The 12,111-nt window shown below is 41.5% G+C and overlaps 1 protein-coding gene and 1 long non-coding RNA gene across 2 annotated transcripts in view; one reads left to right on the forward strand and one right to left on the reverse strand.

Moving 5' to 3' along the window:
• The window catches only part of LOC144058843 (uncharacterized), a 50,413-nt gene that overhangs the window by 26,908 nt on the left and 11,394 nt on the right, over positions 1 to 12,111 (forward strand). The window lies entirely within an intron of this gene.
• The window catches only part of ankrd50 (ankyrin repeat domain 50), a 34,224-nt gene that overhangs the window by 6,673 nt on the left and 15,440 nt on the right, over positions 1 to 12,111 (reverse strand). The gene's annotated exons all lie outside the window — the stretch shown is intronic.

Below are 12,111 nucleotides of genomic sequence, written 5' to 3' on the forward strand. Positions count from 1 at the left end.
CAATTTTAGATGGAAAACAGCAAAGAAACGCTACGGTTTATCAAGAATTACAAAAGCAAACTCGTATGACGTCATCACACGGGGCAGTTGCTTCCTGTTTTTCTTCTTTTAAATTACCGGTGGATCACATCTATATGGTGTATACCTACAGCGGCAGAATCCCCTCTCATTATTCACAAAAGAAGAACAAATGGAAACGTGTATAAGTCGCATGTCCGTTTTGCGCATTTTCAGTAAATTTGTTTAAAAAATTTGAAACGATTGCATGGAAACCCCACTACATTTTACTCTTTACAAATTCATCTCCTCACATATTGTGTGCGTTTTCTAACATCCCACAAGATTGCACCATACAAAGTTCTCGCTAACAGGAAAGCAGTAAAGTGTTTTTCCTAAAAATATTTACTGTAAACCTGAGTAGATAGTCAGTGCTTCTAACCAATTTCGTGTTGCGTCGCCACTGAAGACGACCCCTTCTAACTGGGTATTGAATGAACATTAAGATATATATATATCATCTGTATATCTGATTGCTTTCCACTTGTAATTTAGCCCAAACGGAGATGCAGCATGAGTCAAACTTCTGCCAAAACTGAGACTACTGTTTGGATAGCAGCGAGCTTGTGGAATTTTCCTCCCACGGGGCCAGTGAACCCACACCTGGAGGACGGATAGCAAACACGAGAAGCAAAGCGGCAGTTCCCAAGCATGTAGTGAACTTAAGGACAAGTGATCCAAGACGAGGGATGTGTTCTTGTCTCTCCTTGAGATCGTACTCATCTTACAGTTAAAATTAAAAAAAAAAAATACTCAACTCTAGATCTTGTGTCATGCTGGAGTGTATGCAAAAAATGACTGGACAGAAACATTCCTATTGTTACATCAAGAACTTCCCTGCACTAAACACCAGTGAGTGTTGATGACAACAAAAACCCAATGACCCCAACCCACTTTCAGCTCATTGTTCCACTGCACCATGCGCCTTTTCTCCCGACGCCCCCTCCTTTTCTTTTCTTCAGCCGCATGACTTTTTGCTCCAGTTCCAACTCCAAAAATCCATCGAATCGCAATAACGAGAAATCCAGAACGACACATAACCAAAAAAACGGTTGCAGATTGCGTTGTTGTGATTACTCAAGTGTCGGCAAAGGCAAACTTGGGAGATTATTTACTTGGCATTAGTCCTCATAGCTTTCATCAGAAATACTTGAGAGTATTTCAATCAATCCTCTTTTGTTAATGCTTTTCAGGATTTTGAGGTTTTCTTAGGTCAAACTCGTTGTATACTGTATTGACAATGCGTCCACACAGGAACTTAGTCCGACTGTGACACCATTAACGCCACAGACTCTCCGGACCATAGCCTTCTACGGACATTCTGGGTTTGCACCAGCTGGGAAAGCCACAAGCTAAGCCGAGGCGAAGAGCCATTAAAGGACTCCGATGAAAAGTAATGTTTTGCCTTGAAGTGGATTTTAATTGGTTTTATTCACCGAGGGATCCCGTGTGAGCACACCGTCTGCTATGGAGCGATGCTGCGAGCTGCGATATCTCTTCGGCGAAAGGAAATAAAATTGCCTTTCTGCTGCAGACAAAACATTCCGTGGTCACTGACTGTGAGGACAGTCACTTGGAACTATCACAGGAGGGAGGAGGTGGTGGGAGATCACTCTGAAGTCAAGACACTGCTATAGATTTCAAACCAATAGAAAAAGATAACATTTTATTTTACACCGTAACTGTTCTTAAACAGCAAAAGTTGACCGTCACTTTGCATGGTTGTCTGCTGTGAAGATTTTGTTCCTGCCGTAATGTACAAGATCAGGGTTTCCTAAACTTTTTTTAGCTCATATTAGAAATATGTTTTTCCTCTGGTATCAGGATGTCCCATTTGTTTTTTTAAAAAGTTTTGAAAGGTAGTAAAGGAACATAAAAAAATGATGGCCATATTGTATTTTTTATGCTATGTGCTTGACAAGTCAGGTTTCCATCCAATTGTTTTGCAATTTTTAAGCAAATTTACTGAAAATGCGCAAAACGGACATGCGACTTATGCCCGTTTCCATCTGTTCTTCTTTTGCGAATATTGAGAGGGGACTCCGCCGCTGTAGGTGGCGCTATACACCATTGAGATAGATGTGATCCACCAATAATTTAAAAGAAGAAGACCAGGAAGCGATTGCACCGTGCGATGACGTATGAGTTTGCAATTCTTGATAAACGTTTCTTAGCGTAGCGTTTCTTTGCTGTTTTCCATCTAAAATAGCATTAATATTCGCTTCTTTAACTAATTCAAAATATTTCTGTTTCGTTGTCTCCCCCCAAACATACTTTACTTTATCGTACGTACACGTGACGTAATATCCGGTCAAAACGTGTGATGTAAAAACTTTTTTTTTGCGATTTATTTTTATTTTTTTGGGCCCTTTTCTGAATTTCTAGCGTTTACATTCAGTTTTATTTTTGCATTTCTTGAAAATTCTAATACAAACGGGTGGATGGAAACCCAACTACAGTTTCAATCTACAAAAAAAGAAACCTCTAAATTTGGTTGTATTCGCCAAGAATGTAACAAAGTTTGCCAGTTAAAACAGTGCAAGACAACGTAATGTTGGTTTTACAAAAATATTGAGAAGGTGTTATAAAATACTTTAGGATTTCCATAGACCGCCATTCCTACAGCAGCGACATAACACAAAACAAGTCAGAATGTGCCGTAGTCTAACTTGGCTAACAGTAGTAAAGTCATAATTACAGTAAATATGCTGCCATAAATACAGTATAAAACAATTCAATAAAAACAGTAAGTGCTGTGGTAATCTAGTTCATTGCACACAGTTCCTAACCCCTTATGTCAGGACCTGCGAAAACCAAGGAGCATGTGGATTTGCTGACATTTTACTCGAACAAACCGTGACCTATTTTAAGCAGGAAACCCTGCATTTGATTATGCCAGTCCAGACTGTATTTTTGACAGAAACGGAATTAAACAGTTTCCAGGAATGCAACGCAAAGCTTGGCTAAAGAAGCCTTCCAAAAACTTCATGTCATTCAGTCAACAAAGCCTCGACTGTAGTAGCTGTGTGGTCGGTTTTAGGTTCGAACAATAGTGGCAGCGAAACAAGCAACAAATGCCACATTCATCAGTGTGCGAGATGCAGCGCCAGAGTAAAAAGGCCTCTCAGCCAGCTGCTGCTTGTTACAGAACTGGATACTCGCCACAGGAGACACAGCCACACATACAAAAGAGCGACTGTTTGCATTGGAGATGATTTTTTATTTTTTTTTTTACAAACGCCGAGAAACTTGTGGTGTGAGCTCACGGGTCAGTGTTTAAAAGAAGAGGTGCAAGCGCCTCCAATTGTCAGTGTTCCTTTTTGTGGGACGGCGTCTTAGGTCAACGGATCAGCAAAGAAAACAGAAACCCAAGCCCGGCTGCCCTCAGATGCTCCGGCAAAGCCGTGCGCGACAACGTCTGCTCGACAGCTGCGCCGCTCGCCGCTCCAGCGAACAACAAAGCGCCAAAACTCCTTGACACAAGTATGAGGACCAGAGTCCACAAGGGACTGCAGACAAGTGTGGTTATTTCATTGGAGAGCAATTGTTTTGTTTGCTAAGCGCTCTGTTTAGCTCTCCGCCGCTGTTTCTGCAGAGACGGTTTGGAGAAAATCATTTTCTCTTGCGCCACTGTGTCACAATCATTCCACTTAGTGTCGCGCTGCGGGCGACGCTCATGCTCAAACATGCCCTGTGCTAAATTACACGCCCGTTTCCAGTCAAACCTGTTGTGGTGTAACTGAACAGGTCTGAGGAGGTACGGGGTTTGGGGGGGTGGGGTACGCAAAGCACAACATACAGTCCAGCGGCAGGACCTGTGACTTTTGAGTGACAGAAGCTCATTATGATGCAACGGGACACCCATCTTATAAGGCGGGTGCACCTGCTCACTCCAACATATTGCGGCGTTATCGCCGTATCTCACACGGCTTCTTTCAACAGCACAGCTGAGCAAGTTGACAAGTGCTCAAATAACCCGCGAGGCCAATAAGTCTTGCTCCATTTGAAAGACGGTATTTTCATGAAACGCAACTGTCTGTTCGCTTGAAACGATTAATGAGACTACTGCGACATGATGGAGGGTTTGCATTTTTTTTTTCTAATTAAACACTCGCCATCTTAGACTGGAGTCGTGCCAAAGCAAATTTCTCGTTGCGGAGCTCGATGTTATTACAGCATGGAAACTGTTATCGGGGATTAATTGATATTGAAGTGTTGATTGATGAAATGGAATGGCATTCTCATTTTGTGTTATGTGTTCTTTATTCAGTTTGAAATAGTTTACTGAAGCACAACTTTGCTGTGAATAATTGAACTCCAATTTTTCTGCTTAAAATACACATACGTACGTATTATAAATGTCCTATTGTTTAACTACCTATATCACAGGGATGTGATTTTTCCGCTAATTCGCGGAATTCCGCTTTTTTTATCTCCCCCCCCCCCCCCAAAAAAAAAACAATTTTTTTTTTTTTTTTTATTTTTTTAGTAGTTCATTGTGTATGCACATGACTCCGACAGATAACATCTTCTGCTATAACAAAGACATTTGTGGTATGCTCTAATATGAGTTACTTTTCATTTGGTCATGATACAATTATTTGTTCATGAAATTTGAACTCTTCAACATTATTTATGTGTTAACTTAGTAATCACATTAGTTAGATATGATGATATTCTCAGTGATAGTTTTTAAAAGCAAAGGCAGTCCAATGTTTTTGAATGTGACTGATTTTGAGTTGACTAAAACTGCCATTTTATATGGGATAGTTCAATATACATTGAAAATTTATGCTGTTGTTTTGTCTATTTCTTTGTCATGTGACTGGACCTAGCTGGGTGCCAGCGGCCCCCAGACCCCCGGCTAAATTTTCAGATAATTTCACTTTGGTCAAATCACATCCCTGCTATATCAGCACCATTGTCAACCTAAAATAACACAAGCAGTTCGATAAGCTATAACAATATCCTGACTAAACCCAGCAACCACAAATACATGCAGCTAATTTCAAGCTAACCTGGGACGTCGATGTAGCATTTACTTGCAACAGGCACTCGAGGTATGAAAAAGCTTTTGAGTGCCGAGACTTCCGACCCCACGCAGGATCAGAATTCTTACCGCTCGGCCTCGTGTTTTTGTTCATCAATACATTCGCTGATTTCTCTGGTTTAAAGCGTTCTGCCACATGTTTCCTATCACCGGCACAACAAGTATGCACATTACATTTTATTCACTCTATAAGGACAAACAAATGCCAGGAAATTCTGGAAGCTTTTTGATGCTTCATGGGGAATCTATCCAGACAACAAAAATGAAGGCAGAAGGCAGAAAAGATCTACTTGAAAGCAATGAGAGCAAGAACAGGCAGCATGTGCCAGGAATTCCCTCTGTATTTATCCATACTAAAGTCTAATTAAGACCTAATTATAACACCCTTTAATTAAAGCATAATCCGACAAGTCTACCTCTGTCTAACTGCTTCAGAGCCCCAGAAACATAAGAACGCTCAGCCGAAGCACTTGGCAGAGAGATGCCACATACCAAAGGGCATCGCACAGATTGGTCTGCCATGTCAGTGCAGCGGCGTTGGTGGAGAAGATAGACCTGTAATTTAGCAAGCCGTCAGACTGCATGCTGGTGAAATTACTGTATTCAGCCAGGATTACGGTCGTCAGATCATCTCATGTGGTAGTCGACTTGCAGCCTGGAAAACGACATCTCGTGCTTGAATGTTGGATGGAAGCGTGCTTGGCGGATACGGCTTATCGCTATGATGGCATTTTGGGGACTGGGTTTAATGCGTCTAAAATGTTAGGAGACTCATTAAATCATAATCGAACACACTTGTATTATGATTTGTAGGGATAGAGCGATAATCTGTCTTGGCGCCGATATTTGACATTTTGACGAATATCGGTATCAACATTTAAAAAAAAATAAAAATCTGACGTCTGATAAAAACAAAATCTAAAACCATTTTAATGTCAGGGAACTATTTATTTTCATTTTCATTTGACTTTATAAGAGATGATGCTGACCCTGGGAACCGTTTTTGTTCAATATTAAAACAAAGAAATGCGAAAGTTTAAGATTTCAGGTATTTTTTTAATTTCTGAAACAAATATTTACCTTAGAAAACTAGAACTATGGTATTTACCTTTTTAAGTTTCCATTGAACTTTTTAAGACGTACTGATAACCTCGGGAGCTCCATGAACATTTTGTTAGAAATTTGAAAAGGATGTCTATTGGGTAAGAAGATACAAAAAAAACATACATTTTGAAAAGTTAGAAAAATTGTTCAATAAACAACAAAGTCTATTGTTGGAAACAATCTACAATTTTCCCAACATTCCCCCCTGATTATCAAATAAATAGCACATTTAGACATCATATTATCAAACTTTTAAATAATTTCTTGATAAAAATCACGTGTACTCATTTTGTTTCTTTCACTTAAAACATTGATGTCATCCAAATCTTCATCATATTGTGAAAAGGTACAAAAGTGTCCTTTCTCCTCCATTGCGTTGTGTTTTTTTTTTATGAATGTCAGCTTATTGAACCTGGCAGCTATTTTCCAAGATCATTTTCTTTTGGTGTTTAAACAATAAATTCACATTGTAGATTATCTTCCCATCTCCCAATTTGTCAAATCTGTGTAATCCCTAATGAAGTGCTCAATTTGTTGAGCTGCAGTCTGTCTTTCTTTGGTCTTGGTATACGTCTCCATCATCTAAACAAGTGATTTACGGACGACTCAAGCGCATCTCTTGGGGGAGCATTCCTACAGTCTAGAAGAAGTAAAACAATCGTGTTGCTTTATGACTATTTATGTTGTCAGCGTGCCAGAAGCTCTTGTGGTGACCTCCAAATGAGGCGGCTGACAAAAAAAAAAATAAATTGCAGACAAGAATGTATATACAGGGAGATGTTAAAAATGACGTTGACCTTTTTTTGCGACGTCTTAAGATTCCACTGCGGGCCTCAATGACAAAGGACATTTTTGGGAGATACAGCGGCGCTTTAAACAGACTCTTCTCCTTTTGTGATTGTCTGCAGTAAATCTGTTGTGTCTCTTGGCAGCTTGGGCGAAAAGAACGCGCCATTCACGGCGGCGGGCACGGCGAGGTGAACGCTGTGATTCACGCTGTTCCCAGGGTGGGCTACGTAAGCTCCCTCTGACAGGAGACCCAGCTCTGAGTCGCATGCCGTTGTTACTGCACAATAGATGGGAATTTAGAATGGCTTCTCCTAGGGATGACTAAAGAGCTGTAAAACATGACATGTGGTGGAAGACCACCTGATTAGTTTTGGGTCAAACAGACATAAACTAGTCATCCTAGGAACCCCCTCCCCAGTCCGCATGCCTCACAAGATGAGTAGCGGCCGCACGCTCTCTGTAGCATTCCCCAGCCTGAGCTTGGAATATCGCAGAGTTAATTACAGCTGTGATTCATTACTGCAGGGGGAGGCGGTGGTAAGAGGGAGGGGGTGGGGGGGGGGGGGCGCTAATATGAATATGAATGTGCGGCTAGTTCAAAGTTTGTGCAAGGATCAAATTGGCGTAACAAAGCAAATGATGGATGTCCTGATTGGGGAAATTAACCTCATTGAACTCGCTCTAACAGTGCAAAGCTGGAATAGTCTCATGTAAAGAGGGTTTCGGGACAGGTTCTTATTCATAGCCCCGGTTGCATTTCATCTCAATAACTGCAGTCAACAATGTTCATATTCATTTCACTGATATGAAACACTTGATTATTTTGATTATATTATAATTATCTGGTCAATCTCTACCAGGCTGCATTGCACTAAATAATAGCAAAGTAGTGATAGACCGATATGTTTTTTTTCAAATACGATACCGATATCGACTATTAGTAGTCAAGGAGACTGATAACTAATATTCCAACCTGATATTCATTTGCAGTAAAATAAAAAATAAAAATCTTTTTCTTTTAATTTTAAGAATATAAAGAATCGACAGCTTTGGTTAAAAATGATAACAAAAATTGCAGGGAGCTTCCAGGGTCATCAGCATGTGTTAAGCTAAGTTAAAAACTAAGCAAGTAAATAGTTCCCTAAAGATTTCTACTGTAAATAAAGTTTTCCAAAATTCCAATATAATTTGTTAATTAAAGATAAATAAATAAAAAGTGTCAGCCTCATTTTTATAAAGTGGAAATTTAAATCTATAAATGAAAATTTCCCTGTTTCTCACTGAGGAACAAATGAATGCAAAATGCGAATGTAGCCAATTTGGGTTTGTTGTCAGGGTTCGTAAAAGGTTCACAGACAAATTGCCTGAATATGTTTGAAATGTCTTTGCGACAAGTAAAAACTCTCTATGAACATCTCACAAATCCTGATGGAAACTCTAAATTCGCTATGTTTGCAAGAATTCACTGCTCAGCGAGATGCCAGCTTTATCGGCCTTCAGATTCGTAAAAAGGCCGATGCCGAAATGCCAAATATATCTATAAAATGTATGCTCTGTCTCCTGTCTCCAAAACAAGACTGTTTCTATCCATCTGAGATGTTGCAAGGTTTAAAGAGCCCTGATAACAGCCTGCAGGGTGCTGCGTTGCAGGAAGTAAACTTTCAAACGAACAAATTGCTCACAAATGTTTCAGCGGGGAAGATGGGGGGGGGTGGGGGTGTATGAATAGCTCCAGTGCATTCTGCTCACTCAGGTGGATGCCTTTTCATTTTTTTTATCTACCCATCTCTCCAGTACCAGAAAGCCACCCACTCTTCATAGCCAGCTCTGAAAACATAAAAATACTTTTCATCAAGGGTTTCATGTCTTTTCTTTTTTTAATAATGGCCAAAAATGAGATACATTTTGCAGAAATTATACCGGTGGGCTCTTGGTATCCAGTCAAACGTAGCGAAAATTAGCAGGGGAAAAGATGGGGGAATGTTATTTTTTCTAAAGTTCCCGACTTCAACTGGAGACGTTCCGGAGACTCAAAGAAAAATCCCAACAGTTGGGAGGAGCCCAAATAATTGGACTGTTCACCGCCACTTTTTTTCAATCTCACACCCACTCGGTTTGAAGAATCTATATTTCAAAAACCGTCTTAATTGCGAGCCCCACTTGCATGTCCCCGCCCTCTCGTTTGCTCTGCCTTCTGCCCTCGGGGCCTTGTGAAATTGCCGTGCACTCTACTCAACTCCTGACCAAAATTGCCACCTAAGTGTTTCCACTCCGCTGCCCCCATCGAGGCTGTACAGTAGCACTGCACTCAGTTGGGGGGGGGGAGGCGCTGCAAAAACAGCATGTTCGCCATAGATTTGCTACATACTGTTTTTTTTTCCAGTCTGAAAATTCCAAGCTCGACGTGGAGGAAGTCTGGAGCTTTATCATAAATGAGTGATCATAACACGCGAGTGCCCGAAATTTGCACCCCAATCGTCACAAACAGAAGCGTCTTTGTTCAGAAGCGTCAAGCCGAGCGGATGCGAGCGAGGCATTCTACTGCTGCAGGACTCAGAAAAAGCCTCATTCTTCCTGCTCTGGTCTCAGAGGTGTTGAAAAGTTCCCAGAGCACATTCCAAAGCGTGAGATGGACACAAGGAATAACAGTTGAGCAAGGGAAGAAGAATCCAAAGTTGTGCTCCCCTAGGGGACTTGGGGGGGGGGAAATAGAGTCATCTCTGTCAGGAAAAGTCACTTCCGAGTAAAGCTTGATAGTATGTGTCAGACTCCCAGAGACAACTGCGCTTCGTCTCCTCACAAGGATTCTTATAGTCATGGTCTCGCGGTTATGAGTTTTATGCAAACCTTATCCACAAAACCCCAAACCATCGCCAACCCAGAATAAGTCGGCCTCGTAAAACATTTTCTGAAGAGGACACTCAAAGGTGAAATGCCTTAACGCCCTTAAAATGTGCACCGCTTCGATCAACATTTTCTGGGAAAATACGATATAAACGTCGGCCAAATCGAATGATGGGCTCGCTCACTGAATGAATTGTGCTTGACCTTGGAGGTAGCACTATAGAGGGGGTCGTTGGTTTACAATGGTTGCGACGTATAACGTGGAATCGGTTTGCACCACTTCCAGGGTGCAAGCCAACCCACAGGAATCAAGGTACTGTTGTGATGTACCGACAAGTAACTTTCATTAGCAATACAGGGAGTCCTCAAGTTACAACGGAGATCCGTTCCTACGGACTTAAGTCGAATTTCACAGTTAGTCAATATTTACATCAAAATACTTTGCACAGTAATTTAAAAAAAAAAACATTTGCGTGGCCCGGTAGAGCCGGAACAAATAATATTTACGTAATTATTGTGCATTGCCTGGGCATCATGGTCCGAACAGGATATTCCAATCCAGCGCAAACGACCATGAAAATGAGAGTAACTCGGTCCGCCACGCATGTAAACGTGTTACCTCGATTGTGTCAGAAACCGGAATTCTGACCTTAACCCCAATATTGACTGCATTTAAGCGTAGTCAGTGATTTGTGTTTTCCGACTTAAGTACACAATTGAGCGTCTGTATGTCAGTGTCAGAGAAACATAACACTGCTGTAAACCGAGGACCCGCTGTACTTAAGTGGCCTGTTTAAGATACTGTCCTGCCTGACGAAAATGTACTTCTGATACAAATGAATGCAGGCAGGCCACATGAATGGGTAACGCTATTTTGTTTGTGTGCATGCCTGCAAGAAGTAAAGTCATTATTGTAGTCGACTCAAAGCGGAAGACTGAATCCAGACAAAGCAAAACGTGCTGCTAAAAGCGTCCGCAAAGGAGGACAGCCAAGGCTATTGTATACAATGCGGAAACGTGTCAGCGCACAAACTCAATAAGAAAATAAATGAGGTGCTACAACAGATCCAGGAGCAAACGTTCGCATAGCAACACGCGCAAGAAAGAAGGCTGATATTAAAATCTATGGCCTTCGTTCCTTACAAAATGGTGGAATCACATGTGATGAGCGAGTTCCTGTGTTCAAAAGGAGCCCGTCGGCGAGATTGTTTACAACCATTTGCCGGGCAATTTGAAGCAGAGCTTGTCGAAGGCCCAGCCGCCATCAAAGAGCCACTAAAAAGGAAAAGTGAAAGGAGGCGGTCGAGAGCGAAGAGGAGGAAGATAACAGCTGTTTATCACATTTTTCCGAGATGAAAAACCCTCCAAAACAGCAACAGACGGGCAGCGATCTTGAGTACTACGCAGTAGTCTGCAGGAGATGCCGTGTTTAATGGACCCCTGAAAATATTTGATGCAGGTACTCGAACACGCAGCGCGGTTCAAAATGCCAAATTAAAGCAACAAAATTGAATCCAAAATGTTAACATCTGTGCAGCCAGTGTTTGCGAAATAGTGAGGGTTCTTTGCACTGCGATGGCCGTCCAGAATCTAATCTAGTCAGTTACTTGCAAGTGTGTGTGTGTGTGTGGGGGGGGGGGTTTGAGTGGTACACAAAAAGTGGGCTTTGCCATGTCTGGTGATCGTGACCAGATTGCACTGCAGTCCTCCAATACCCCTACACCCGTCCGTGCTAGTCAGTGATCCAATCTACCATCCTTTAAACAGGCCCCAATTTCACACACGGAAATCTGTTTGTAAATTCATATAAGATAATCATTATTTCAGAATGTGTATATATTCAACGTCTTCATTTTTCTATTTAAAACATGTGCGGCTGTAGGCACAGTAATCTGACACAAAACAAGAAGTCGTGTACTGTATACTCATAGCATGGCTGTAATGGCAGAGCAACCGGAAAGGCGTCAAAATGAGCAAAAAGAAGCAAGACAAAAGACAAGATGTCTCCTCCACTTCCTTTGTGCAGCTTGTCACCCTATTGTTCCGTCTGACACAATACACTGCAAATTCTCACCTTGGAAGCATGTGGTATCATTCCAAACATATTTTCACAATGCTCAGCTTTGGGCTGTAAGGCAAAAATAAAATATGCAAAACGGTGCCATCGTGTGGGGTTGTGTCTGCAGTTATTTCAGTTTCATTGTACATAAACGACCTGGGCGCTGGAAAGCTTTTGGAAAGGCAGCGTTGCGTGTTGATTAATGGGA

This window comes from Vanacampus margaritifer, chromosome 10 (genome assembly GCF_051991255.1).
Source record: "Vanacampus margaritifer isolate UIUO_Vmar chromosome 10, RoL_Vmar_1.0, whole genome shotgun sequence".
Taxonomy (NCBI): domain Eukaryota; kingdom Metazoa; phylum Chordata; class Actinopteri; order Syngnathiformes; family Syngnathidae; genus Vanacampus; species Vanacampus margaritifer.